The sequence below is a fragment of the Kogia breviceps genome, chromosome 11, assembly GCF_026419965.1.
Source record: "Kogia breviceps isolate mKogBre1 chromosome 11, mKogBre1 haplotype 1, whole genome shotgun sequence".
In the NCBI taxonomy this organism is placed as follows: domain Eukaryota; kingdom Metazoa; phylum Chordata; class Mammalia; order Artiodactyla; family Physeteridae; genus Kogia; species Kogia breviceps.
This window is the reverse complement of record NC_081320.1, coordinates 30,902,677-30,928,101: the sequence shown is the minus strand read 5'-3', so window position 1 is coordinate 30,928,101 and position 25,425 is coordinate 30,902,677.

The window sequence follows — 25,425 nt, the reverse complement described above, 5'->3', positions numbered from 1 at the left end:
AATGGCCACCTAGATCAGATATAGAAATTTCCAGCACCCAGAAGGCTCCCTTGTGCCCCCTACCAGTCCATACCTGCTTACAAATCTGACATCTATGGTGAATTTTAAAGGTCAAATAAAGGAGTAAAGATATGTCAAGCTTTCTGAGGTACACCTTAGAACTCCAGACTCAAGAGCACTTTTTCTCAGGCCCTTGGGTTCCTTACTTAGAAGGTGTGCTCAGCTAAGTATTCTGAGACCCAGTGGCCATTATGCAAAGACAGTTTCTTCTGCTGTATTGATCTTTCTCTATAAGGTGCTTTTTACCTCTTCAAGAGCTCCTTCTTGTGTTGATATTTTAAAATGTTTGTGATAGGAGTAGAAGAGTTAATATATAAGAAACTTAGAAGAGTGCATATAGGAGCTGGGCACATAGTAAGTCCTAAATAAGTGATAGCTATTATTATGAGATGCAGAAGAGGCACGAAGTTTTTGCCATTATCGTTATGATAATTCCTAGAGCAAGATAAACATAGAAGCTAAATTTGAAAATAAGGGAGGAAAGTGTTTATAGTTGGGTTGATTTGATGTAGTTATCCATCAAATTTGCCTTGAAAGGAAAGATTACAATCTCTCAGAGCTTGCTGACTCCTTTGGACCTAAAGAACATTTAGTACATTTTCTTATTCTGTCATGATTTTACTAATTGAGTGCTTATTATATTTTAGGCATTGTTCTAAGTGCCCAGGTATTGAAGTAGACAAAACAAACACAAATCCCCTGCCCATATGGACCTTACTTTCTAGTGGCATTCCTGCTCTTACTGTTAACACAGGCCCCTAAAGACTTTCCTATTACAAAGAAATTCCATCTTTGTTTTACATCCACTTCCCTCATGTCTTAGAGCTGAGGGAATCAAGAATCAAGCCAACCTTAGCCTAAATTCTGAGACCAGTGGAAAGGAAAGGCACAAGGGTCAAGGGTGGAACTCTTGCTAAGCATATATTCCTCTTTAATAAATCACACGGAGGATCAAGGTGCTAATGCCAATGTTGAAGTAAACAGGTCTAGCAAGAACTCCAGCTGTGGTTTTTTAAAATCATCTTCCAGAACTTAAAAAGAACTGAGCCATGTAGTTAATATTTTAGGTTTAGTAATTACACCAGCAATGTCGCTTTCAAGCTCGGTTGTCTGACGTTTCTCTTAGAAATGCTAAGTTGCTTGGGCAAAGGTTGAAGGAGGGTCTATATCGTATTGATTCTTCTTTGGGTAACTCCCAAACTTTTCAATACCAAGATTCCCTCTTCTGAAAAAATACAGTTTCTGATACGCACCCAGGGCCATATTTTGAAAGATTGCGTCTACAAAGCCAGTATAGTTTTTAAGTAATAAAAATGTCTCCCCATTTAAAAATTAACCAGCTGTCTAATTGGCACATGGAAAACCAGGATCACACTGGTTTACTAAATCTAGTTGAAAGCAAAGACATAGTGTTTGGGACAGCCTGATCCGTTTTAGCGCCCCCTACAATTTTCATTATGCCTCATTGAAATGTTTGCTATAATTTCATGATATCTTCTAGCCTTTCCCTTCGGTTTGTTTGTATTTTAAAAAAAATATTTATGTATTTGTTTAGTTGCACTGGGTCTTTGTTGCAGCAAGCAGCCTCCTTAGTTGTGGCTTGCGGGCTCTTTAGTTGTGGCATGCAAACTCTTAGTTGCGGCATGCATGTGGGATCTAGTTCCCTGACCAGGGATGGAACCTAGGTCGCCTGCATTGGGAGCGCAGCGTCTTAACCACTGTGCCACCAGGGAAGCCCCGGTTTGGTTGTATTTTGGTTCTTGGTGTTGGAAAGCAGAATAAAAGGAGACAATATCTTGCAGAAAATGCATTTCACGCCCCATTCAGGTAACCCCTCTAGACCCGAGGTGATTTTCGCGATCCCAGATCCCGCGCACTGAGCCCCGCCCCCGTCCTAGCCCCACCCCTCGATTCCTGTCCTCCAGAGAAGGGGGGCGGTGCTCACTGCAAACCCACAGTCAGCCGCCAGGGGGAGAGCCAGGGGTCCCTGTCCAAGGGCCAGGCGGCGGAAGTGGAAAAGGCGGGACCTGGGGCGCACCTTACATCAACACGTGCGAGCATCAAGGCCAGGTCCCCGGAATAGGGAGTGGGAGCTTCCTGCGCGTCTTGGCTGTGAGAAGGTCTTTTCCAGGTTGTAGAGTTCGACCTCATGGCGGAGATAATTCAGGAACGCATAGAGGATCGACTCCCCGAATTGCAACAGCTGGAGCGCATTGGACTGTTCAGTCGTGCGGAGATTAAGTGAGAGAACGGAGGAAGGGGAAGGGCTGGGGAGGGTAGGGGGAGGCTGGGGTGTGTGTGTGGCGGGGGTCAGGGATAGGGGGCACTTGGGTTGTGTTTATTTTTTTTTAATGTGGTAGAAGCCCATTTCCAGATTCTGATGATGCCCAGAACTAATTTCTCATTCATTGCAAGGTGATCCATCCATTTACCCCTCAAACATATTGACAGCTCTTCATGAAGGATGTTCTGAGGCTATAAAGGGGATAAAACCAGGATACCCGCCCATCAAGAGCTAGCTGCCCTGACACAGTATTGTGGGGGAGACAGACAAGTGAAACATTTTGATCACAGTGCAGCGTACTCAAAGTTGATTGTAGTTGAGTACTGCCCTAGAGATGTGAACAGAGAGCCGTGGGACCCCAGGAGGAGTAGATAATTCTAACAAGACTTGAAGATGGGGATCATTTAATTCGATTTTATATTTTACCCCAGGGCTTAGCCAACAACTAGTATATAGTTGTTACTCATTAATTTGTATAATAGTTTTTAATGGTTTACTGTGACTATTTCTTCATTTTACAATGACTGCGAATGTTGTACTTTGGCTATGGGAACCTTAAAGTAAACATTTGTTTATGAAATGCAACATATTGTGGACTCTTTAATAAGAGTGGACTCTATTTAGTTCATTCCTTAGCTAAATACAGTGAGTCTTCTCCCATAAGCCCTTTGCAGTAGTGATAGAGGTAGAGACAATGTAGGTTTTTTTTTTTAAATCTACCTGTTGAAAATTCAGAAATAAGAGGATTTAGGAAAGAAATTTGATGATTATTAAAACCCAAGTGACTTTGCCGGAAGCCGTCCAGCATTGCCAACTATTGCCTGAGCAAAGCTCGGCGAGAAGTTATGGCATGAGGAAGCAAAGCTCCTCTCCTGGTGGGCGGCGGAAAGCATCTCTTCTGATTCTAGGAAAATTCTTGCTAAAAACTGAGGGGGTTTCTGGAGGGTTTAGGCCAAGAAGATGGAAGTATTACAAAGCAAATCCCCCTCGGTACGAGACCACAGCAACCCCTGTAACCACAACAGTAGCTATACCCACTGTAAATAATTTACTTTGGAAAAAAGTCCCTTGGTCAGGCAACAAAGGAGTGTTTCAATTAAGGAGTAGAAGTTTAAAGGAAGAATTAGATGAGTTATGGCCCATAGAAGGAATAAGGGATATAGAAGGGAAGCAAATAGTGGGGTATTATGTACAGGATGCCCCCAAATGGTGGATTATGTGGCATGCCCCCTTTCCGGTATATTGGAGGAAAAAGAGAGAAGCGGAAGGACTTTACTGTAAATATTTTACGAATGAATTATATGTAACTATGAAAGTTAAAATTGATTGCCTTACGTAGAAAATAGAATTGTATTTTCGCACAATGTGTTTTGAACAAGGTACTGAGAATACTGGCCAATATATGATGTTAGCTGAAGTAGAAAAGAATAATTAGCTTTCTAGACCTAAACATCCTGTTTGCGCGAAAAGATCTTAAGACGGAACAATGCTTGCTAATGTTTCTGTGTGTAGGTGTAGAAATGAGGTAATGAGTCAAAAACAGGAGTTACATAGAAAGTGCTGATGCTATTGTTTAGAAAATCCTATATAAGAAATGATATGTCAAAAATAAAGCTGTCAGAAGCTTAACAGAAGCTCCCCAGGAGAGTTGTAAATATCTTGGGAAATACCTGGCTATGGTGACGAGGAAGTTTTGTGCAACAGTGGGTATATTCAATAAGTTTACGGTACAATGTCCGCCCCCATGGCCTCCTAGAAGTATAAATAATGATGTACATTGTTTTGATTATAATGATAGGGTTAGAAAATCTGTGGATAAAATGTTGTATTATTGTTTTTAACATGTTTAAGTTTATGGCTTGATTGAGCAGAATGTGCAGGTACAAAAACACCTTAATCTTCTGAGAAAAATGAGGAAACCGCAGACAGAGTTCCTGACCTTTTGTGAATGTACACAAGAGACGAAAGAGAATGGAGACAACAAGAAAATTACTTAACTTGTTTAACCTGCTGATGTAAACTACTTTTGTTTTTTGGTTTATGTAAGGGACCTTTTGGCATGGGAATGAAGTTGTTAAGATTGAAAATGAGATTATTTTACAGTATAAATGCTTTGGAATCATGATATTAAATTTGTCAGATCCTTGCATCCTCTGAGGTGTCTTGTGATCTGTCCACGCCGACTCCGTCTCCCCTTTGGGTGAAACCTGTTCAGCTGGGGCTGGTCCCCGGCAAGTGGCGCCCGAACAGGGACCTGAAGGGGTAAGTATTATTATTTTTCTCGGACGGATAGGAGTCTCACCGTAGGGTGCTGCAGACCCCCAGTTAAGAATACTGGTTAGGAAGGTGAGTAAGGCGGTGTCAAGATGGGACACTCTGAGTCCAAAGAGAGGCTCTTATTTATTGATATAGTTAAACATATGATAAATGGAAGAGGTATTATGGTAACTACAAGTCAGTTAGCTAGTTTTTTAAATTTTGTACAAGAACAGTGCCCTTGGTTCCCAGAGGAAGGGACAGTTAATTTAGATACTTGGGTGAAAGTAGGAGATAAACTAAAAACTTATTATACTCTACATGGGCCTGAAAACGTCCCAGTAGACACTTTTGCATTATGGAACCTTATTAAGGATGTTTTGGATCCTGTTCAAGAAGTACAGAAGGTTCCCTCTGTCACCACTGTTAATGAAAAACCACCCCTTTTGTCCAATAAGCAATCTGATCCTGCTGCATATCCCACATTAGTGGATGGGATGCAAAATTGTAATCTTGAAGATTTTGAGGAGGAAAATCAGGATATTCCTCCCCCTGAGTCTCATTGTCATACGGGACATAAGGTGACATTCAGTGCAGGGTATGATGATGATGATACCTTGTCACCTGGAGATCAGGCCGATTTGGATGCAGCTGCCTATGATTATGAGAAGCGAAAAGACCCTGATATATTTTTAGCAGAATATCCTCCATCTTATATGCCTAGAAAAACAGGCCCTAAGCCTACTAATATCTATCCTTCTTTGAATGATTTTCGAGGTCCTCTTCGACCTCCTCCTAATACTAAGAAACAATGTTCACGTCCTCCTCCACCTCCTCCTTTCAAGAAAAAAATTAATAAAAGGCAAGAGCCAACCTCTCGCAGGCTGGACACTCAAGGGGATTTTTCGGACCCAGAGTTAATAAAATGTTTTCCTGTTATATATGAAGGGGAATTTGATGGTAACATCTCCTGGGAACCCCTTCCTCTAAAATTATTGAAAGAATTGAAATCTGCATGCCATGATTATGGCCCTTTAGCTCCTTATACAAGGTTTACTGTGGCAACAAGGACCTTTGGAATGGCTGCACTTACCGGTAACGACTAAAAAGATAGTGGTTGCTTATACTGCTTTAATTGCAACTTTAATTATGAAGGGGAGGAAAAGAAGTAAAGAATTATTTGGAGCTGATGTTAAAAATATAATAATTCCTTATAATAAAGAACAGTTTGAATATTTATTAAACAATGATGATTATTGGCAGATAGCCTTGACAAGTTATACAGGACAAATTTTATTTCATTTGCCAAAACATCCCTTGGTACAGTTTTACGTGCACCACGAAGTAATTTTTCCCACCAGATGGTGCGAGCAGCCTATTGATAATGCACTATTGGTTTTTACTGATGGGTCCTCCAATGGAAAAGCAGTCATAATTATAGAACAGAAAGAACAGGTTTTGCAAACACAAGAAACTTCTGCTCAGCGAGCGGAACTTATTGCAGTTTTGAAAGTCTTCTCAGAATTACAGAGGAAGAAATTTAACCTTTATACTGCCTCCAAATATATAGTGAAACTGTTTCCTCAAATCGAAACTGCATCGATTTCCTCTAGCAAAAGTACAATTCTGTCTCTTTTACAGCAGTTACAGGCCTTAATTTGGGTTCGTACAGAATCTTATCATGTGGCACATATTAGAGCTCACAGCAATTTACCTGGTCCTTTAAGTCAAGGAAACTATAGAACTGATTTGTTGACTAAAGATATTGTTGCTTTAAGCCTTGAACAGGCACAGCAATCTCATGCATTACATCATCAGAATGCTCAGGCACTAAGATATCAATTTAAAATTCCCCGAGAATCTGCAAGAGCTATAGTAAGCGATTGCTCTATTTGTCCAACTCAGGCTGCTTCCTTACCACTGGGAGTAAACCCTAGAGGGTTGCAGCCAAACCATTTGTGGCAAATGGATGTAACTCATATGCAGAGCTTTGGGAAATTATCCTACGTTCATGTTGTTATTGATACATATTCTCATGTAATTATTGCATCAGCAAGGACTGGAGAAGCTTACAAAGATGTAATACAGCATATATTTTTAGCCATGTCTTACCTAGGAACTCCTAAGAAGTTAAAAACTGACAATGCCCCTGCATATACTTCTAAAGCATTTGCAGATTTCTGCAAAAAACTTGGCATTTCTCATACTACTGGAATTCCCTATAATCCTCAAGGACAAGCAATAATAGAAAGAGCTCATCAAACATTAAAAAATCAAATACAGAAGTTACAAGATTCTGAATATAAATATAGTTCTCCTCATCATATTTTGCAACATGCTATGTTTGTGATAAATTTTTTGAATTTAAATCATGAAGGAAGTTCACCTATGATGAGACATTGGGAAACTGATAAATTAACTCAAAAACCTATGGTATATTGGAAAGATTTATTAACTGCACAATGGAAAAGACCTGATGTTTTACTAACAAGCGGGAGAGGCTATGCTTGTATATTTCCACAGGAAGCTGACTCCTCCCTATGGGTTCCTGATAGGCTTATCCGCCATGGCAGAAAGAATCCCCGAGTCGGACGGAGGTCCTCCAAAGATCAGAGCGATGATGAAAATACCCCCATCGACTAAATGTTTCCCACAAACATTGATCAGTCCTATGCAACAACTTTCACTTGGATCGATCACAGAAAAAGATACTGCTGCGCCAGCTGCAGAATCTGTTGAGGAACAGCCACTTTACCTGTCTCCAAAACCGCACCGCGGACCACGAAAGCGCCTAGCAATATTACTAGTACACATTATACTCAAGCTTGCATGCCAGCTCCTTATGTATTATTGGTCTCTAAGAGTGCAAAAAAGTTAACTATTAATCAAGTAGATGGAAAATATAAGGTTAAATGTGAGAATTGTATTTTGACTGCATGTGTAAATCCCTTAATGAATATACAAACTATTATGTTGTTAAAAAGACCTCCTTATATTATGATGCCTGTACATATTAATGGATCCTGGTATGATGATTATAGTTTAGAGGTGTTACATAAGATGAAAAAATTATTTAGACCCAAGAGATTTGTTGCTGCTTTGATTTTAGGAATTTCAGCGTTGATATCTATTATGGCCAGTGTAAGTTTATTAGTATATGCATTAGTTAAAGAAACCCATACAGCTCATTATGTTAACACATTAACTAAGAATGTTACCTTAGCATTAGCTACGCAGGAGGCTATTGATAGAAAGTTAAAAGCAAAGGTAGACGTGTTAGAAGAAGCTATTTTACATATAGGACAAGAATTGATGACTATGAAAGTAAGGATGACTTCTCGTTGCCATGGAGGATTTAAATGGATTTGTGTTACTCCTTTGAAACATAATGAAAGCCAATATCCTTGGGACAAAATTAAAAAACATATCCAAAGTATTTGGAATTCCTCAGATTTGAGTATTGATCTTACCCAATTGCATAATCAGATACGAGATATTAGTTCTAGCCTGACAGAAGATGACCCCTCCGATACTACTAACAGTTTATTTTCCAGTTTAAGTGATTTTATTTCACATGGATCATTTATCAATCTTATGATTACATTTGGAATGACATTATTTGTACTTATTTTGCTTTGTATTTCACTTCCTCTTCTTTTCAGAATTCTCAAAAAGGCCTTAAGAAAATCTAAAGCTGAAGCCTACGCTGCAATTTTAAAAAACAAAAAAGGGGGAGATGCCGGAAGCCGTCCAGCATTGCCAACTATTGCCTGAGCAAAGCTCGGCGAGAAGTTATGGCATGAGGAAGCAAAGCTCCTCTCCTGGTGGGCGGCGGAAAGCATCTCTTCTGATTCTAGGAAAATTCTTGCTAAAAACTGAGGGGGTTTCTGGAGGGTTTAGGCCAAGAAGATGGAAGTATTACAAAGCAAATCCCCCTCGGTACGAGACCACAGCAACCCCTGTAACCACAACAGTAGCTATACCCACTGTAAATAATTTACTTTGGAAAAAAGTCCCTTGGTCAGGCAACAAAGGAGTGTTTCAATTAAGGAGTAGAAGTTTAAAGGAAGAATTAGATGAGTTATGGCCCATAGAAGGAATAAGGGATATAGAAGGGAAGCAAATAGTGGGGTATTATGTACAGGATGCCCCCAAATGGTGGATTATGTGGCATGCCCCCTTTCCGGTATATTGGAGGAAAAAGAGAGAAGCGGAAGGACTTTACTGTAAATATTTTACGAATGAATTATATGTAACTATGAAAGTTAAAATTGATTGCCTTACGTAGAAAATAGAATTGTATTTTCGCACAATGTGTTTTGAACAAGGTACTGAGAATACTGGCCAATATATGATGTTAGCTGAAGTAGAAAAGAATAATTAGCTTTCTAGACCTAAACATCCTGTTTGCGCGAAAAGATCTTAAGACGGAACAATGCTTGCTAATGTTTCTGTGTGTAGGTGTAGAAATGAGGTAATGAGTCAAAAACAGGAGTTACATAGAAAGTGCTGATGCTATTGTTTAGAAAATCCTATATAAGAAATGATATGTCAAAAATAAAGCTGTCAGAAGCTTAACAGAAGCTCCCCAGGAGAGTTGTAAATATCTTGGGAAATACCTGGCTATGGTGACGAGGAAGTTTTGTGCAACAGTGGGTATATTCAATAAGTTTACGGTACAATGTCCGCCCCCATGGCCTCCTAGAAGTATAAATAATGATGTACATTGTTTTGATTATAATGATAGGGTTAGAAAATCTGTGGATAAAATGTTGTATTATTGTTTTTAACATGTTTAAGTTTATGGCTTGATTGAGCAGAATGTGCAGGTACAAAAACACCTTAATCTTCTGAGAAAAATGAGGAAACCGCAGACAGAGTTCCTGACCTTTTGTGAATGTACACAAGAGACGAAAGAGAATGGAGACAACAAGAAAATTACTTAACTTGTTTAACCTGCTGATGTAAACTACTTTTGTTTTTTGGTTTATGTAAGGGACCTTTTGGCATGGGAATGAAGTTGTTAAGATTGAAAATGAGATTATTTTACAGTATAAATGCTTTGGAATCATGATATTAAATTTGTCAGATCCTTGCATCCTCTGAGGTGTCTTGTGATCTGTCCACGCCGACTCCGTCTCCCCTTTGGGTGAAACCTGTTCAGCTGGGGCTGGTCCTCGGCAGACTTGAATTTGGAGGAAAAGAAATCTCTACTAATACCACATATAAATAATGTAAAGTACTACTTAACATTATTTACTTTGCTGGTGGGAATGTCAGTGGTCCTGGCAATCGATTAAGGTGATTTTCATGAAAGTTTTAAGGTACATCTTCATGCCCTTAAGACCACAGAAGTCCTGAAACTAGTATATTGTAAATCAACTATACTTTCATAATAATAAAAAAGAACACAGAGATAATTATGTAAGAGAATATGGGGACTTCCCTGGTGGTGCAGTGGTTAAGAATCCACCTGCCAATGCAGGGGATACGGGTTCGAGCCCTGGTCCGGGAAGATCCCACATGCCGTGAAGCAACTAAGCCCATGTGCAACAACTACTGAGCCTGCGCTCTAGAGTCTGTGAGACACAACTACTGAAGCCTGCATGCCTAGAGCCCGTGCTCCCCAACAAGAGAAGCCACCGCAGTGAGAAGCCCCTGCACAGAAAGGAAGAGTAGACTCCAATCACCACAACTAGAGAAAGCCCACAGGCAGCAATGAAGACCCAATGCAGCCAAAAATAAAAATAAATTTATAAAATAAAAGAATATGTACTTGCTTATGAAGGATAATTATTTGGGAATTATATATTTTGGCAAATAGATGTTTCAAATATATTAAAAATACTTTAAAAAATTCCAAAGTTATTTATTTAACTTCTTGTTTCAAGTGTTACATTTTTTTTTTCTTTTGTGGTATGCGGGCCTCACTGTTGGGGCCTCTCCCATTGCGGAGCACAGGCTCCGGACGCACAGGCTCAGCGGCCATGGCTCATGGGTCCAGCCGCTCCGCGGCATGTGGGATCCTCCCAGACCAGGGCACGAACCCGTGTCCCCTGCATCGGCAGGCGGGTTCTCAACCACTGCGCCACCAGGGAAGCCCAAGTGTTACATTTTAAATGGCTTTCTCCTAAGGGCTATCATTAAAAAGGCTTCAGATCTAGAATACAGAATATAGCAAAGAACTCTTTTTAAGGAAGACTTTATCAATTATGTTCAAGTAAGTGAATAATTTTGTTACTTTTTAATCCCCTCACAAATTTAAAATCAGTTATAGAATAGTGAGCTTGATGTCAGTTTTCTACAAAATTCTGGAACTGATGATTAGACAGGTAATTTTTGAACAGGAATAGAGGTAATTTGGTAATAGTGTTGCTCCACTAAGGCTTTGGTCCTTGGCAAACTGAACTTTTTTTTTCTTCTATAGGGTTAGTAGATCAGAGTCTGACAAAGACCCAGTGTATCAGGATTTCAGCAAGAGGTTTGATCAATTATGTCTTGTGGGGAAAAATAAAGGAAAGTGAGTTTGATGATAGCACGTGGTTAGGAAGTTAACGCTTATGTGCCTGAGGCCTGTCAATTTAGAGAGAGGTGAGGTATGCTGCAAGATTCTTCAGTCCTGTAAATGAATGGAAGATTTGAGTGAAGATAAAATATACATGCTTGGGACTTCCCTGGTGGTCCAGTGGTTAAGAATCCGCCTACCAATGCAGGGAACACAGGTTCGATCCCTGGACTGGGAAGATCCCACATGCCGTGGGGCAACTAAGCCCATGTGCCACAACTACTGAGCCTGCACTCTAGAGCTTGCATGCCGCAACTAGAGAAAGCCCACACACAAGCAACGAAGACCCAACACAGCACCGCCCCCCAAAAATACACACACACACACACACACACACACATGCTAGATCAGTTTTCAGTGGGAGAGAATAATGTGTTGGATGATAAAATCAGAATTCAGAAAGAATCCAATAATAAGATGTTATAAATCTTATACCTTGGGACTTCCATGGTGGCACAGTGGTTAAGAGTCCACCTGCCAGTGCAGGGGACATGGGTTCGAGCCCTGCTCCGGGAAGATCCCACATGCCGCAGAGCAACTAAGCCCGTGCTCCACAACTACTGAGCCTGCTCTCTAGAGCCTGTGAGCCACAACTACTGAGCCCATGTGCCTAGAGCCTGTGCTCCACAACAAGAGAAGCCACTGCAATGAGAAGCCCATGCACTGCAATGTAGAGTAGCCCCTGCTCTCCGCAACTAGAGAAAGCCCGCGTGCAGCAACGAAGACCCAACACAGCCAATAAATAAATAAAATTAAAAACCCAAACAAATAAATCTTATACTTTAACACTAATAAACATTATAAAAGTTTAGCTAAGTTTAGCTTTTAAATAAACCTACTGAATGAACAATATATGAGATCTGGCTAAGAATCTTGTATTTGAAGGAGGTCCTAAGGCTCAGTAGATTGCTATATCAAAATAGATCAAGAAGTATATCATGTCAAAACATATAATCTAAGTGATTAAATGAATAGAAGTGGAGTGTTGGGTAAGTCAGCTGAGCAGAGGAGGTTGCAAACAGTAGGCATTCAGTAGAATGTTTCGAAATGGTTCGAAAAAAAGTATTTTGCACTTGTCAGACTATGTCTGGAGCATTGTCAGCTCAGGATGACATTTTAAGAAGGACTTTGAGAGGTTGGTTAGAAGGCAGCCAGGATGTAAACCTTGTTCTGGGAGGAATCATTGAAGGAAATGGAGATGTTTAACCTTAGGGAGACTTAAGAAATGGCAAATAATTTCACTCTTCATATATTTGAAGAGCTATGTGTGGATTAGGTTGATTTGTTTAGTTTTAGAGCACAAATTGAAATAAGTAAGTAGATATAAAAACTCACATACACACCTCTCTTACATGTATACCCTCTCTGCCTGCACACAACCATATATACTTGCTATGAGACATAAGTGGCATTTTATATTGAGGTTCTGATTATCCACATTGAAAAAATAAAATTAGATCCCTTCCTCATGCAAAAATAAATTCCTATGGAATTGAATAGCTAAATGTGGTGGGAAAACGAAATCTTCTACAAAAAATATGAATGACTTCAGGTAGGGAAAGGTTTTTTTTTTTTTCTAAATTGAAGTATAGTTGAATTACAATGTTGCGTTAGTTTCTGGTGGACGGCAAAGTGATTCAGCTATCCATATGTATACATATTTTTCATATTCTTTTCTATTATGGGTTATTTCAGGATACTGAGTGTAGTTCCCTGTGCTATACAGTAGGATCTCGTTGTTTATCTATTTTATATATAGTAGTTTGTATCTTCTAATCCCAAACTCCTAACTTAACCCTCCCCCATCCTGTTTCCCTTTTGATAACCTGAGTTTGTTTTCTATGTCTGTGGGTCTGTTTCTGTTTCGTTAGTAAGTTTATGTGTGTCATATTTTAGATTCCACATATAAGTGATATCATACGGTATTTGTCTTTCTCTTTCTGACTTACTTCACTTACTATGATAGTCTGTAGGTCCATCCATGTTGCTGCAAATGGCATTATTTTATTCTTTTTTATGGCTGAGTAGTATTCCATTACATATATATGACACATCTTCTTTATCCAAATCTGTTGACGGACATTTAGGTTGCTTCCATGTCTTGGTAAATAGTAAATAGTGCTGCTAGGAACACTGGGGTGCATGTATCTTTTCGAATTATAGTTTTCTCTGGATGTATGCCCAGGAGTGGGATTGCTGGATCATATGGCAACTGTATGTTTTTAGTTTTTTAAGGAAACTCTGTACTGTTTTCCATAGTGGCTGTACCAGTTTACATTCTGGTAGGGAAAAGTTTCTTAAAATGAAGAAGACTGTGAAAGCACAAACCATGAAAGAGAAGATTGATTTGACTACGTTAAAGGTAAAAAATTTCTGTGCAAAAAAGACATCATAAATAATGTAAAAAGATGAGCCACAAAATGAGAGAAAATATTTGCAACATATATAGTCAGAATCTAGAATATGTAAAAAACTACAAATCAAGAAGAAATGACAAATAAGTGGAAAGAAAATGAAAACAACTGGAGGTATAGGTACATGCAGTTCACAAAGGGGAAACATCAGTCATTGGTAAACTTTTGAAAAGATGTTAGCCTCGTTAGTAATCAGGTAAGTATCAATTAAAACCAGGGTGCGGTACTACTTTATATCCATCATATTAATAAACGTTTTAAAGACTGACAGTATCAGCATATAATTTGTCCCACCACTTTCAAGAGCAGTTTGGCAATATCCCATGAAGTTGAAGATCCGTGTACTGTGTGACCCAGCAATTTCATTCATTCAGTCATAAAGTATATATTGAGTACCTGTTACGTACATGGCACTGATGGGGTACAACAATAAATTAAGCAGACAGAAATCATGGCCTTGGGGAGCTTATATGTTAGTGGTAAAGTTCCTGGATATATCCACAAGAAGATCTGTACAAGAATATTAATTGCAGCTATTTGTAATAGAAAAATTGGAAACATACGCATCACAGGAGGAAGGATAGGTAAATTGCATGTTCGTATAAAGAAATGCTATACAGCAGTTAAAATGAATGGACTTGAATTCCACATGACAGCAGGGATATATCTAAAGTCATAATGTTCAGTAAAAATATGGAGTGATGAGTTCAGTATGATATCATTTGTATAAAGTTTAAAAGCATTCAAGACAGCATTATAATAAAGTTTGAAGTCATGCTTGTGAACGATAAACACCTGAGTCAAGATCATCATTTCCTCTGGAGAGGGAGAAGAGTGGAATCAGACATGGGGGGCTTTGCCTTTATTTGAAATGTTTTATTTCTAAAAACGTTTTGAACCAAATATAGTAAAATGTAGGCTTTGACGTAGCTGTGTGGTAGCTGCATGCATGTTCTGTGTGCTTCAAATATTTCATAAGACAGTTTTAAAATGAAGCATGCAATCTTGTAAGGTTCTGTGCCTTCTGTCTCTAGTAGTCTTCAAGCTTAGAGAGGAATTATATAGTAGTGCTTTTTGGAGAGTCTTAGAAGTTCTCAGTGGTCCTTTGGAGGCGAAGGTAGGGAGAGCCAATTAGGTGCCCTGTTTCAGCTAGTACAACCCTGTTTATCTGCTTTATTTGCTTGTGCATCAGCTAAAATTTTTGAATGGTTAGTTTCCTAAAAGTTTGAACACACTGTTGTAGACTAGGAAGTTAGATTGATATTGTAAATCTTAGAAGTCTTAGAGTTTTAGTAACATGCTTTCTTTGTATGTAAGATGTTTAGATGCATGCTAATGTATGTATTTTTGAGTTTTGCAGATGTAAGGTGAATTTTTAGTGAATGCTAGACATTTACTGTAAATTAGGTTTCTTGATAGCAAATTATTTTCTGTTTTATGTTCTTAATTTTTATTTACATTATGATTTTGACTAAATGCATCTCCTCTATATAAAAGGTTATACTTTTTTTGTTTTCTCTTTTTTTGTATGTTTTTCTTTCATAGTATGAAATCAATCTTTTGGAACAGATCCAGCGAAGACGAGTTGTAAGTAGATGATTTTCTGGAAGTTGGAAAAAAATATAGAATTAAATAGTGTGACTGCAAAGCTAGAACTTGGGTTTGGGAAGTAGTTGGCATTGATAATTGTGTGGTGATGTGCTCATAATGATACTTGTAATTATTTGCTTTCTCTACCAGTACTGTTTAAAGATCAACTGGGAATGCTGCTTTGGATAAATGGGATTAAACTGAGGCTTTTTTAAATGTCCCTTTTTAGCATATTGGGTATTCATTTAAGAAGGATGAGATTGAAAATTCTATCGTACACTGGGTACAAGGTGTCTTCCGACGTGCATCAGCCAAGTGGAAAGTAAGTGTTCAGAGTGCCCTTAGCTGTAAGGGATGTGAAGATGTGTATTATATGTATTATGAATATGGATATTCAGATGTATGGTTGTGGATTCTTATCTTGGGTATCTCAATACTTATTCTAATGATAACACCATGACTTGAAACCACTTATCAAACCATTAAGAAAATTGATCGCATTACCTGAGAGTTAGTCTGTGAGGATGATGCTGAAAACAGTCGATTTGATTCATATTTAAGGATCAGAAAATTGTCTGGGATTTGGATATGTCTCTAAAGTACCCCGAGCTGGGGTACTTGGAAGTGGAATATAAGGTTAGAGTAGGCGCAGCACCTCAGTAACTTGGTTTTCTTCAAGTTTGGTTCTGGGATCGGGATATATTACATGGGAAGTACTTTGGATTCTTGGGAATGACAAATTTTAGTTTGCTGCCTCTGATTGAGACCATTTCAGAAGTGCATTGAACAAATTGGATAGATGACAAATTTTGTCTTAGATCATGGTAGGTGGGAGTGGGGGGACAGAACAAGTTGTCATGGCTAAGAGAGCTAAGGCGGGTAAGGAACAGCCTAATAGGCTGAGGGATGTGGCACATTGGATTTTCTGAAATCTGCCTCTGTTGCAAACAAAATTAATGAATGCAAAGGTGTATTGTATATAAAATTCAAATTCAGGCAACTTACTCCATTGCTTTTCTTGCAGGATGATGTTCCACTTTGGCTGTCTTATGTAGTCTTTTGTAAGAAGTGGGTGAGTATTGGGCAGCCCTGTCTTGGTCCCTCTTTCCTGCTTTTGGTTAGTCTGCATTTTAAACCTCATACTTGACTACTGAACTCCATATTTTCTCCAAAGGTGTGTAAAGTTAACAAATGGGGAAAGAACCCAAGAAGGCTGAACGTCAGTGTAACAACATTTGCATATTTGAATGACTATATAAATGGCTTCTATATCAGCTGAAAAGAAAACGGTCTTTATGCATATATGTTCAGTAAAGTTGAAAACATTTTTTAGATATTTTAAATGTTTATGTTAAGTGTTTTAGGTAGAAGAGAACCCTGAGTGAATCTGTATTTCTTTATATGTTCTTAGCAATAGCAGATGTCACCTCATTGGAGTTCACAGTTGGTGAGGGTACAGTGCAGATCACTTAGAGTTTAATAGCAATGACTTTGCTGTGTAGGAAGTAGAATTTTTCTTCTTTTACAGGCTACCAAAGTTCAACTTAGCAAGGTATTCTCTGCCATGTTGCCCATTCATTTGAACAAGCCAGGTATGGTGAAATCCTTGTCAGTTCTTTTTCTATCTTTTTGTAGACTCAAGCCATTTTGTAATTTATTTTGCTTGATAAACCTAAGAGAATTATTTTGAGAACTTGAGGATATGAACTTGGCCTCAGCAGTTTTTATTCCCGAATAGCTGCCTCTTAGTTCATCCCTGCTACTGTGAACTAGTTACTGTGCCAGGTGTTGTACCTGTGAGCAAGAAGGACTAAGTTTCTTTTTAGCTGATGGTGGAAGAAACTCTTCAGTTCTTTGAGAGGAATTCTGTTTGGAGGCAGTCAAATCTGAGGATTTCAGAAACATAAAGGGGAAAATATTAATACAGATTTTACAAGAGCGATTAGCACAGAGTAGGTGCTCACGTTTTCTAAGAGAAGGACTTCTCTTGTGAACATTGTGTAAGCAGTATGATATTTTTATTTTTTTAAAAAAATATTTATTTATTCATTTATTTAATTTTTGGCTGCATTGGGTCTTTGCTGCCACATGCGGGCATTCTCGAGTTGCAGTGAGAGGGGGCTACTCTTTGTTGTGGGGCGGAGGCTTCTCATTGTGGTGGCTTCTCTTGTTGCAGAGTGCAGGCTCTAGGCGCGTAGGCTTCAGTAGTTGTGGCGCACCGGCTTAGTTGCTCCGCGGCATGTGGGATCTTCCTGGACCAAGGGCTCGAACCCGTGTCCCTTGCATTGGCAGCCGGATTCTTAGCCACTGTGCCACCAGGGAAGCCCAGCAGTACAACATTTTATAGTGAAGGTGCTTCAGTGTGTGTTCTGGAGTATTAGGTATATAGCACACGAGACTCAAAATCGGCTACATTTGGCACTGGTTGATTCCAAAGGATACAACAAGACAGCGTTAGTACTGTCAGCCATTCGGAGGCTTGTCTTTGGTGGGAGGGCATGAGAGCACGGGAGTGGGCAGAGGAGCCACACTGCCATAGAAGACCCCTGGATAGGTGCAGCTTCCAGATAGTATATCTGTGAACTGTGCTCAGTTTCAGGAGGCAAATGCTCAAGAAAACCCAGAGCAGTGGCTCTCTACCATTCATAGCTCTCCTCGTCCAGAGACAGTTACAAACCGTGGGTCATTTTTACCAAAAGCAGTCTTGCCTGGTAATAGCTGATCTTTGTTTTTCAAACATCTTTATTGGAGTATAATTGCTTTATACTGGTGTGTTAGTTTCCGCTGTATAACAAAGTGAATCAGCTATACATATACCTACATATCCATATCCCCTCCCTCTTGCGACTCCCTCCCGACCTCCCTATCCCACCCCTCTAGGTGGACACACAGCACAGGGCTGATCTCCCTGTGCTATGCAGCTGCTTCCAACTACCTATCTATTTTACATTTAGTAGTGTATATGTGTCCATGCCACGCTCGCACTTCATCCCAGCTTACCCTTCTCCCGCCCCGTGTCCTCAGGTTCATTCACTGTGTCTGGTAATCGCTGATCTTTATGAAGTTTCTAGGGAGATAGCTAGATGTTACCTCAAGGTTAATTTCTTATGTAGAAGGACAAAGGTCTTTTGTTTGTTTGTTTGAAGACTTATTCCCAGTAGGTAAAATAAAAAATTTACTTTAGGGCTTCCCTGGTGGTGCAGTGGTTAAGAGTGTGCCTGCCGATGCAGGGGGCACAGGGTCGTGCCCCAGTCCGGGAACATCCCACATGCCGCGGAGCTGATAGGCCCATGAGCCCTGAAGCAAGAACAGGATGGAGAGTCAAGCAGCATGCACCCTGCCCCGAGGTTCACATGCTCCTTTATTCCCAGTCCCTTCTGTCCCCAGTGGGGTCCTCTACGGCTCAGTAAAATGTTTTTCTGTAACAGATTTCTAGGGTCGCCACTGCTCAGACTTAGGCCACTACCCCTGTGCTAGGCACTCCTGCCACCCGGGAAAGGTTTCAAAGGTAGAACAGCTCCAGGGGGTGCCAGGGATCAGAGCAAAAACATGAGAGGCTGGGGATGAAGGAGTTTGGGCACAGTCCCTAAAGCATCTCAGTGGTTGAGCTTCTGTGAGAAGGCACATCCCCAGTGTGTGGGGGGTGGGGTGGGGGGGAGGGGCCCCTAGCAGAGGCAGCAACGGGGAGGGCCTGAGGCTGGAAATGGGGAATGGTGTGCGGCCTCTGAGCAAGCACAGGCACTGAGCCCTTGAGGTTTCTCGAAAGCTAGAGCCACAAGGGCCACGAGATAAGGCAAGTGTAGCAAGAGAAGCCAGGTGACAGATCTCTCCTCAGAACCTATACTTCTCCACGAGGCTGGGCCTTCCATGCTGAGGTAGGAGGGATCCTGGCCAGAAGGACAGCAAGCAGCTCTGGGAGGAAGGGTGCTGCACTGGGGGCTCTGCTGCCATGGAAATGACTTCATTTCCTTCCACTCAAATACCGTACGGACTGGGTTCCTGCTCTGGTGAGTACAAGGGTCGCTGACTCTCCCCAGAAGGTTGTTCAGTTCACATCCCCAAAGTCCCTCTATTCGGGCCCTGGGGAGGTGTAGCAACTCCTGAGGGCGCTCTTTCCTGAGGCTGGCTGACCGAAGTGGGGGAGGTTCCTGATAGGTCCCAGGTGCTGGTTGAAGTCCCCAGAGAATAGTCATGCAGGTGGGGGAGTCAAGTAGGTGGAGAGAGAAGGGCAGGGGCAGAGGGCCCCTTCCTGAATCCAGAGCTCACAAGATTATCCCCCCATTTCCAGAAACTATCTCTTCCCCCATACCAGCCCCAATATCCCAGTATCGGGAAACTGGGAGCTCAGAGGACTTGTGGCCACAGAGACACTCGCAAGTAGCTCTCGGCGGGGGCGGGGCCAGCTGCAGGCGGATGGGGACGAGGTGTGCTCCCGGGAGGCCTCAGCTGCAGGTGGCCCTCTAAGAGAAACACCCCAGCTTGGACAGGAAGTTTAGAGGCGGAGAGAGCAACCTAGGGTGCCCCTTCGGAGCAGTGGGAGTGGGAAGAGGGCCGGGGGCAGACGGCACACGTGATCGGAGGACAGTGGGCTCTCAGCAGAGGCCAGCTGAGCCCGTGGGAGCTCCCTCTAAGCAGGGACCGGGAGGGCGGTGCCGCCCTGTAGCTGCTGGGCTTCACAGATCGTGGCTCTCCACACACAGGTCACAGGGTCCTCTGACTCTGTATCCCCTCCCTCAACTTGGCCCCCTCGCGAGGCCGCGCCACTGGGTAGCCTGTGTTGACGGGCACAACCCCATCGCCCTCTCAGACCCGCCTGTGCCCGCCTGCCTGGCCCTGCGCATCTTGCGGCTCGGGAGACCTCAAAGTTCCTCGCTCACTCAGCCAGTGGCCTCTGCTGGGTCTGCTGCTCCTGCTGGGTCTGCTGCTGCGGCCGGTAACCTGCGTGCACACCACGCCGGCCACCTCCAGCACCCCAAATCTGCGGGAGCGCACGCGGGCCCTGATGCTGGACTTCCCACTTGGGGACAGGTGGCTGCAGTGTGTGCGGGCTGCTGGGGGCCAGTGGGGGCCTAGCCTGGCACTGGGCAGGAGAGGAGGTCTGGAGCATGCAGAGCTAGTGGGGAGGCTCCCTCACACCACCCCTGGATGTCCTCTCCATCATCTATGGATGCCCTTCCCCTTCTCTGTCATCCCCTCCCTCGTGGGAACCCTTCAGCCCAGGCCGCAGCTGCTCCTAGTATAGTCTGTGTGACAGTGTGAGGTGGGGCACCTCCAGGCTGCCCCAGGCCAGGCAATGTGTCCTGCCTGATCCCAAAACCTAAGAGCCCCCCCCACATTTGCCTTGACCTCCCTCCAGCCACAACGACATGCCCCTGGTCCTCAGGCAGTTGCACCACAGTGGGCTCCAGGATGTTAATCTGCACAAGTTCAGCCATAGCCAGACCAGCTTGGACAGGCTGAAAGACAGTCTCGTGGATGCGCAGGTACCAAGGGGACACACAGGGTGCCACCGTGGCTGCTGGGGAATAGTGGGGTAGTTTGGGGGCCTCAGACACCACAGGTTAGTCACATCAGAAGTATGTTACCATAGTGACCTAGAAAGTGCCATGCCATGGATGCTGGGGGCTACAGGGGTCACCGTGAGCCACCCTGACGGGCATCCAAGTACCACAGAAAAAACAACGCATTACAGGTGACTTCTGGGCACAGTGAGCGCTGTGCCAGCTGAGGAGGCGATGAGAAGCCCCAGGAGTTCCAAACCCCAAACCAAGCCCTGGCCTTCCCTCAGTTCTGGTCAGCCTACGTCCCACACCAGACCCACCAACGGGATGCCATGCACCTCACCCCGGAGCAAATCGACCTCATCCGCCTCACGTGTGCCTCCTATTCTGCGCTGGAGCTTGTGGCCTCAGTTAAAGGTACACGGGGGACTTCCCTGGTAGTCCAGAGGTTAAGACTCCACGCTTCCACTGCAGGGGGCTCGGGTTGTATCCCCGCTCACCGGGGAAGAGGCTCAGGTTCAAGAGCTCCTGGTTTGAACCATCGTCTACTCAACATGTAGAAAACAAAGCCTTGATCTGCCCTCCTAAGCCTTGTCCTCTCTCTCCAATTATGGATTCGACAGACACTGAGCCCCTTAGATATGTCAAGCGCTGGTAAGCACTAGACATAAAATGATGAGGCAGGAGGGAAAGGTTCAGTAGAACAGAGGGTTATAGAAAAGGAACTTAAAAATATGTGTGATATTAAAACTGTGTATGGTGCTATGAAGGAGCAGTTACGTAAGGCTGTGGGAGTCTATGACAGCAGGGAAGAGACAGATGGGGCTTGAGGAGGGCCTCCCTTAAGAAATAATATATGGGGACTTCCGTGGTGGCGCAGTGGTTCAGAATCTTCCTGCCAACAGTATTTAAAATAGACAGGAGAGGTAAGCAACCTAAGTGTCCATCGACAGATGAATAGACAAAGAAGATGTGGCACATATATACAATGGATTATTCGTCAGCCATAAAAAGAAATGAAACTGAGTTATTTGTAGTGAGGTGGATAGACCTAGAGTCTGTCGTACAGAGTGAAGTAAGTCAGAAAGAGAAAAACAAATACCGTATGCTAACACATATATATGGAATCTAAAAAAAGCTTCTAATGAACTTAGGGGCAGGGCAAGATTAAAGACGCAGACGTAGAGAATAGACTTGAGGACTCGGGGAAGGAGAAGGGTAAGCTGGGACGAAGTAACAGAGTAGCATTGACAAATATACAATACGAAATACATAATAGCTAGCTATTGGGAAGAAGCTGCATAGCACAGGGAGATCAGCTCAGTTCCTTGCGACCACCTTGAGGGGTGGGATCAGGAGTGTGGGAGGGAGACGCAAGAGAGAGAGGATATGGGGATATATGTATGGATGTAGATGATTCACTTTATTATACAGCAGAAACTAACACATCAGTGCAAAGCAATTATAATCAAAAAAAGATGTTTAAAAACAAAAACAAAAAAAGAATCCACTTGCCATTGGAGGCGACACGGGTTTGCTCCCTGGTCCGGCAAGATCCCAAATGCCGTGGAGCAACTAGGCCCACGAGCCACCACTACTGACTCCATGCACCACAACTACTGAAGTCCGCGCACATAGACCCCATGCTCCACAACATGAGAAGCCACTTCAGTGAGAAGCCCATGCACCACAACGAAGAGTAGCCCCGGCTCGCCGCAACTACAGAAAGCCCACGCCCGGCAACGAAGACCCAACGCAACCAAAAATAAATAAATAAATAAATTCATTACCAATTAATCAAAACTTATATTAAAAAAAGAAAGAAACGAAAAGCAGAAATCTGTGCTGGGAATTCTCCAGTGGTCCAGTGGTCCACTGGTTAGGACCCCGTGCTGCCACTTCAGGGGGCCCGGGTTCAATCCCTGGTTGGGGAACTGAAATCCTGCAAGCTAGCATGCAGCCCAAATAAAAATGCAATAAAATAAAATATAACAAAATAAAACAAGAAAGAATCTCTAATTCGAGGTCTAAAGGGTGAGAAGGTGTTTATCAGGCCAATATGTGGGCAGAAATCGTTTCCCATTTCAGTAAGTAGCACCTCCATTGACCCAATTACACTTCTTTAACCCATATTCCCCACATCCAATTCATCACTAACTCCTATTCACCTCCAAGCCATCACTAACCTTCCAAATAGGACTCTAACCTGCCTGCTTTACTCCACCTCCAAGGCCACCACTGTGCACAAAGCCAGTCTCCTAATGAGTCTCCCCAAATCCAGTCCTGCCCCCTCCTAGCCATTCTCTTACACAAGCCAGCATGGTGTCTGAAAAAGGCATCTCTGCCAACACCACTTCTCTCTTTATACCCTGCAATGGCTTCCCACCAAGTTTAGGATAAATTCCAAACAGATGATGTACTGCAGGTTGAAAGACAAGAAGGAGGTAGGGAAGGTGTCAGGTTAGAAAGAGGGATGAAGGGTGTAGGCAATCAGCGAAAAGGGCTGAAAAGAAAATGATCAGCACGTGCACAACAGTCCTGATGCAGGCAGGAAAATGCAGGAATAGTGAAGGCATACCAATAGCCACTTTTTATTTCTGCAATGCCTCTGCAATTCCCAAAGTGCTTTATTTACAACTGTGATTCTCAAACCTCGCTGTACATTAAAATCATCTGGAGAGATTTTAAAACTACCAATGGCAAGGCCTCAACCCAAGCCGATTAAATCAGAATATATAGTTCACTAGGCCAAGAATTGTGTATGTTTCGTTCACTGTCCTTATGAAAATTACCTGGCACAAACTTGGTGCTCAGAAAATATTTCCTGAATGAATAAATGAATGAAGCAATATACCTGAGTGAATAAATGAATGAAGGAATGTACCACTATCACCTGAGATCGAAGGAAGTATTCATTTCAAACCTTAGGGAGTAAGCAGACAACGTGTGTTACCGTGGCAGCCCTGGGAAAAACATTACCAAATGATACTAACACTAGCAGGAGCCGACATTGGTTTCCACAATAAGTAAACCTGTTTCATTTCTAAAGTACTATACTGTGAAATATGCATCTCGGTAACAACTGGAGGTTACTCATTGTCTGCTGTGAGCAGGAGGAAAAGACAAGGGCCTTACAAGGTATCTAAAGCAATGACAAAAAGAAACTAGGGGCCGTGCACAGAGACAGACAGGCTCTGACTGGCTCCAATCCCTGTGACATTCTGAGGTGATCACATTGTAAGGGCTCGAGCATGAGAAAGCAGCCACTAACAAGCTACCCTGTCTCAAATATTTGGAGAAAGTCAATGCAAATACATACCTATGTATTATTCTTTTCTGATAATTCTTTCAGTGTATCCCTTCTGGCTTGTGCAAATCGATTCTTTGTTTTGTACCTGAAAAATGAGTGGCACATGTCAATGGATGAAACATGTCAGAGTAGACATCCAAGGAGCTCTGCAGCTCATGAACGAGGAGCTCTGAGGTCTGGGAAAGAATCGTGAAAGTAGTGTAGAATCACAATATCTTGGAGCATCCTTTATATCAGCCCCCCCTCTATCATATCACCAATCAGTGGGCATCAGCCTATACAGGAACTTTGCAGTGATACACAACCCAGCAGTCTCTAGATAGATCTAGGCATTGCTAGATGCTACAGCAGTCTATACCAAATTCAGAATCTGACTCCCTGTCACTCATCAGTCCCAGTCTGCCTTCTGGAATGGGACACCCCAGGGCACACCTCATCTCTTTTCCATCTGGCACATTTCCCAAACACATGAGGACAATGTTGTTCTTCCTAAAGTTCTCTGCTTCCACGTCACCCTCCTAAATCACTCCTTCCTGTGTTTAGGACTTTCAGGAGCCCCCAAGGTTTTCTCAGCCCAAGAACATGACAAGCATTGGCATGAAGGTGCCAGTTACATATTCTGGGAAAGGGGTAGGGCCACACAACCGTCTGGCAAATGTGACTGACTACCTGACGTGAGAGTACATCGGACAACCTCAGCCTCTCTTCAGTCCTCAGCCTCTATCCAAGGTTTCTCCATAGCACACTATTAACATTTGGGGGCAGATAATTGTTTTGGGGTGGTGGGGAGCGCTGTCCTATGCCTTGTACGATATGTAGTAGCATCCTGGCCTCTACCCACTAGATGCCTGCAGCACCCCCCCTCCGGATGTGACAAAGAAAAATGTCTCCAGTCATTGTCAAACGTACTGGGGAAACGGTGAGGGCAAAATCACCCTCACTCAAGAGCCACTGCTCTATCCAATGACTCTGTTCACCCATGAGTACTCAAAATTCTCTCCTCTGCTGGCTTAACAGGTAACTCCAGAAAGTCTATCATGTATTAAAATGCTATTTGAAATTTAATCGTATTTATCTCTGTAATGGTATCTCATGAAAGTAAAACTATTTCTACAGATGTTAAGAACCTCCCAGGTGCTTTATCCGCATTTACCTTATCTCCTACCCCAGGCAATGGAAATTACAGAACTGATCTGACACCCATTTTCGGGATCCGTTCAAGAAGTACCAGTAGTGTAAGCCTTTTTGGCAACCTGAACAACTGAATTCAAGTAGAATATTCTGCCTGACCATGGCTTTGTGAGACAAGCCACAAACCTTTAGCAGGACTCTCCTCGCTGCTATGTACAGAATTGAGGTAGGTGACTGGAGGTGATGTAGCCAAGAAAGCAGTGGGTTCAGGATGAGAAGTTGGAAAGTGTGACAAGGAAGGGGAGAATGATCCT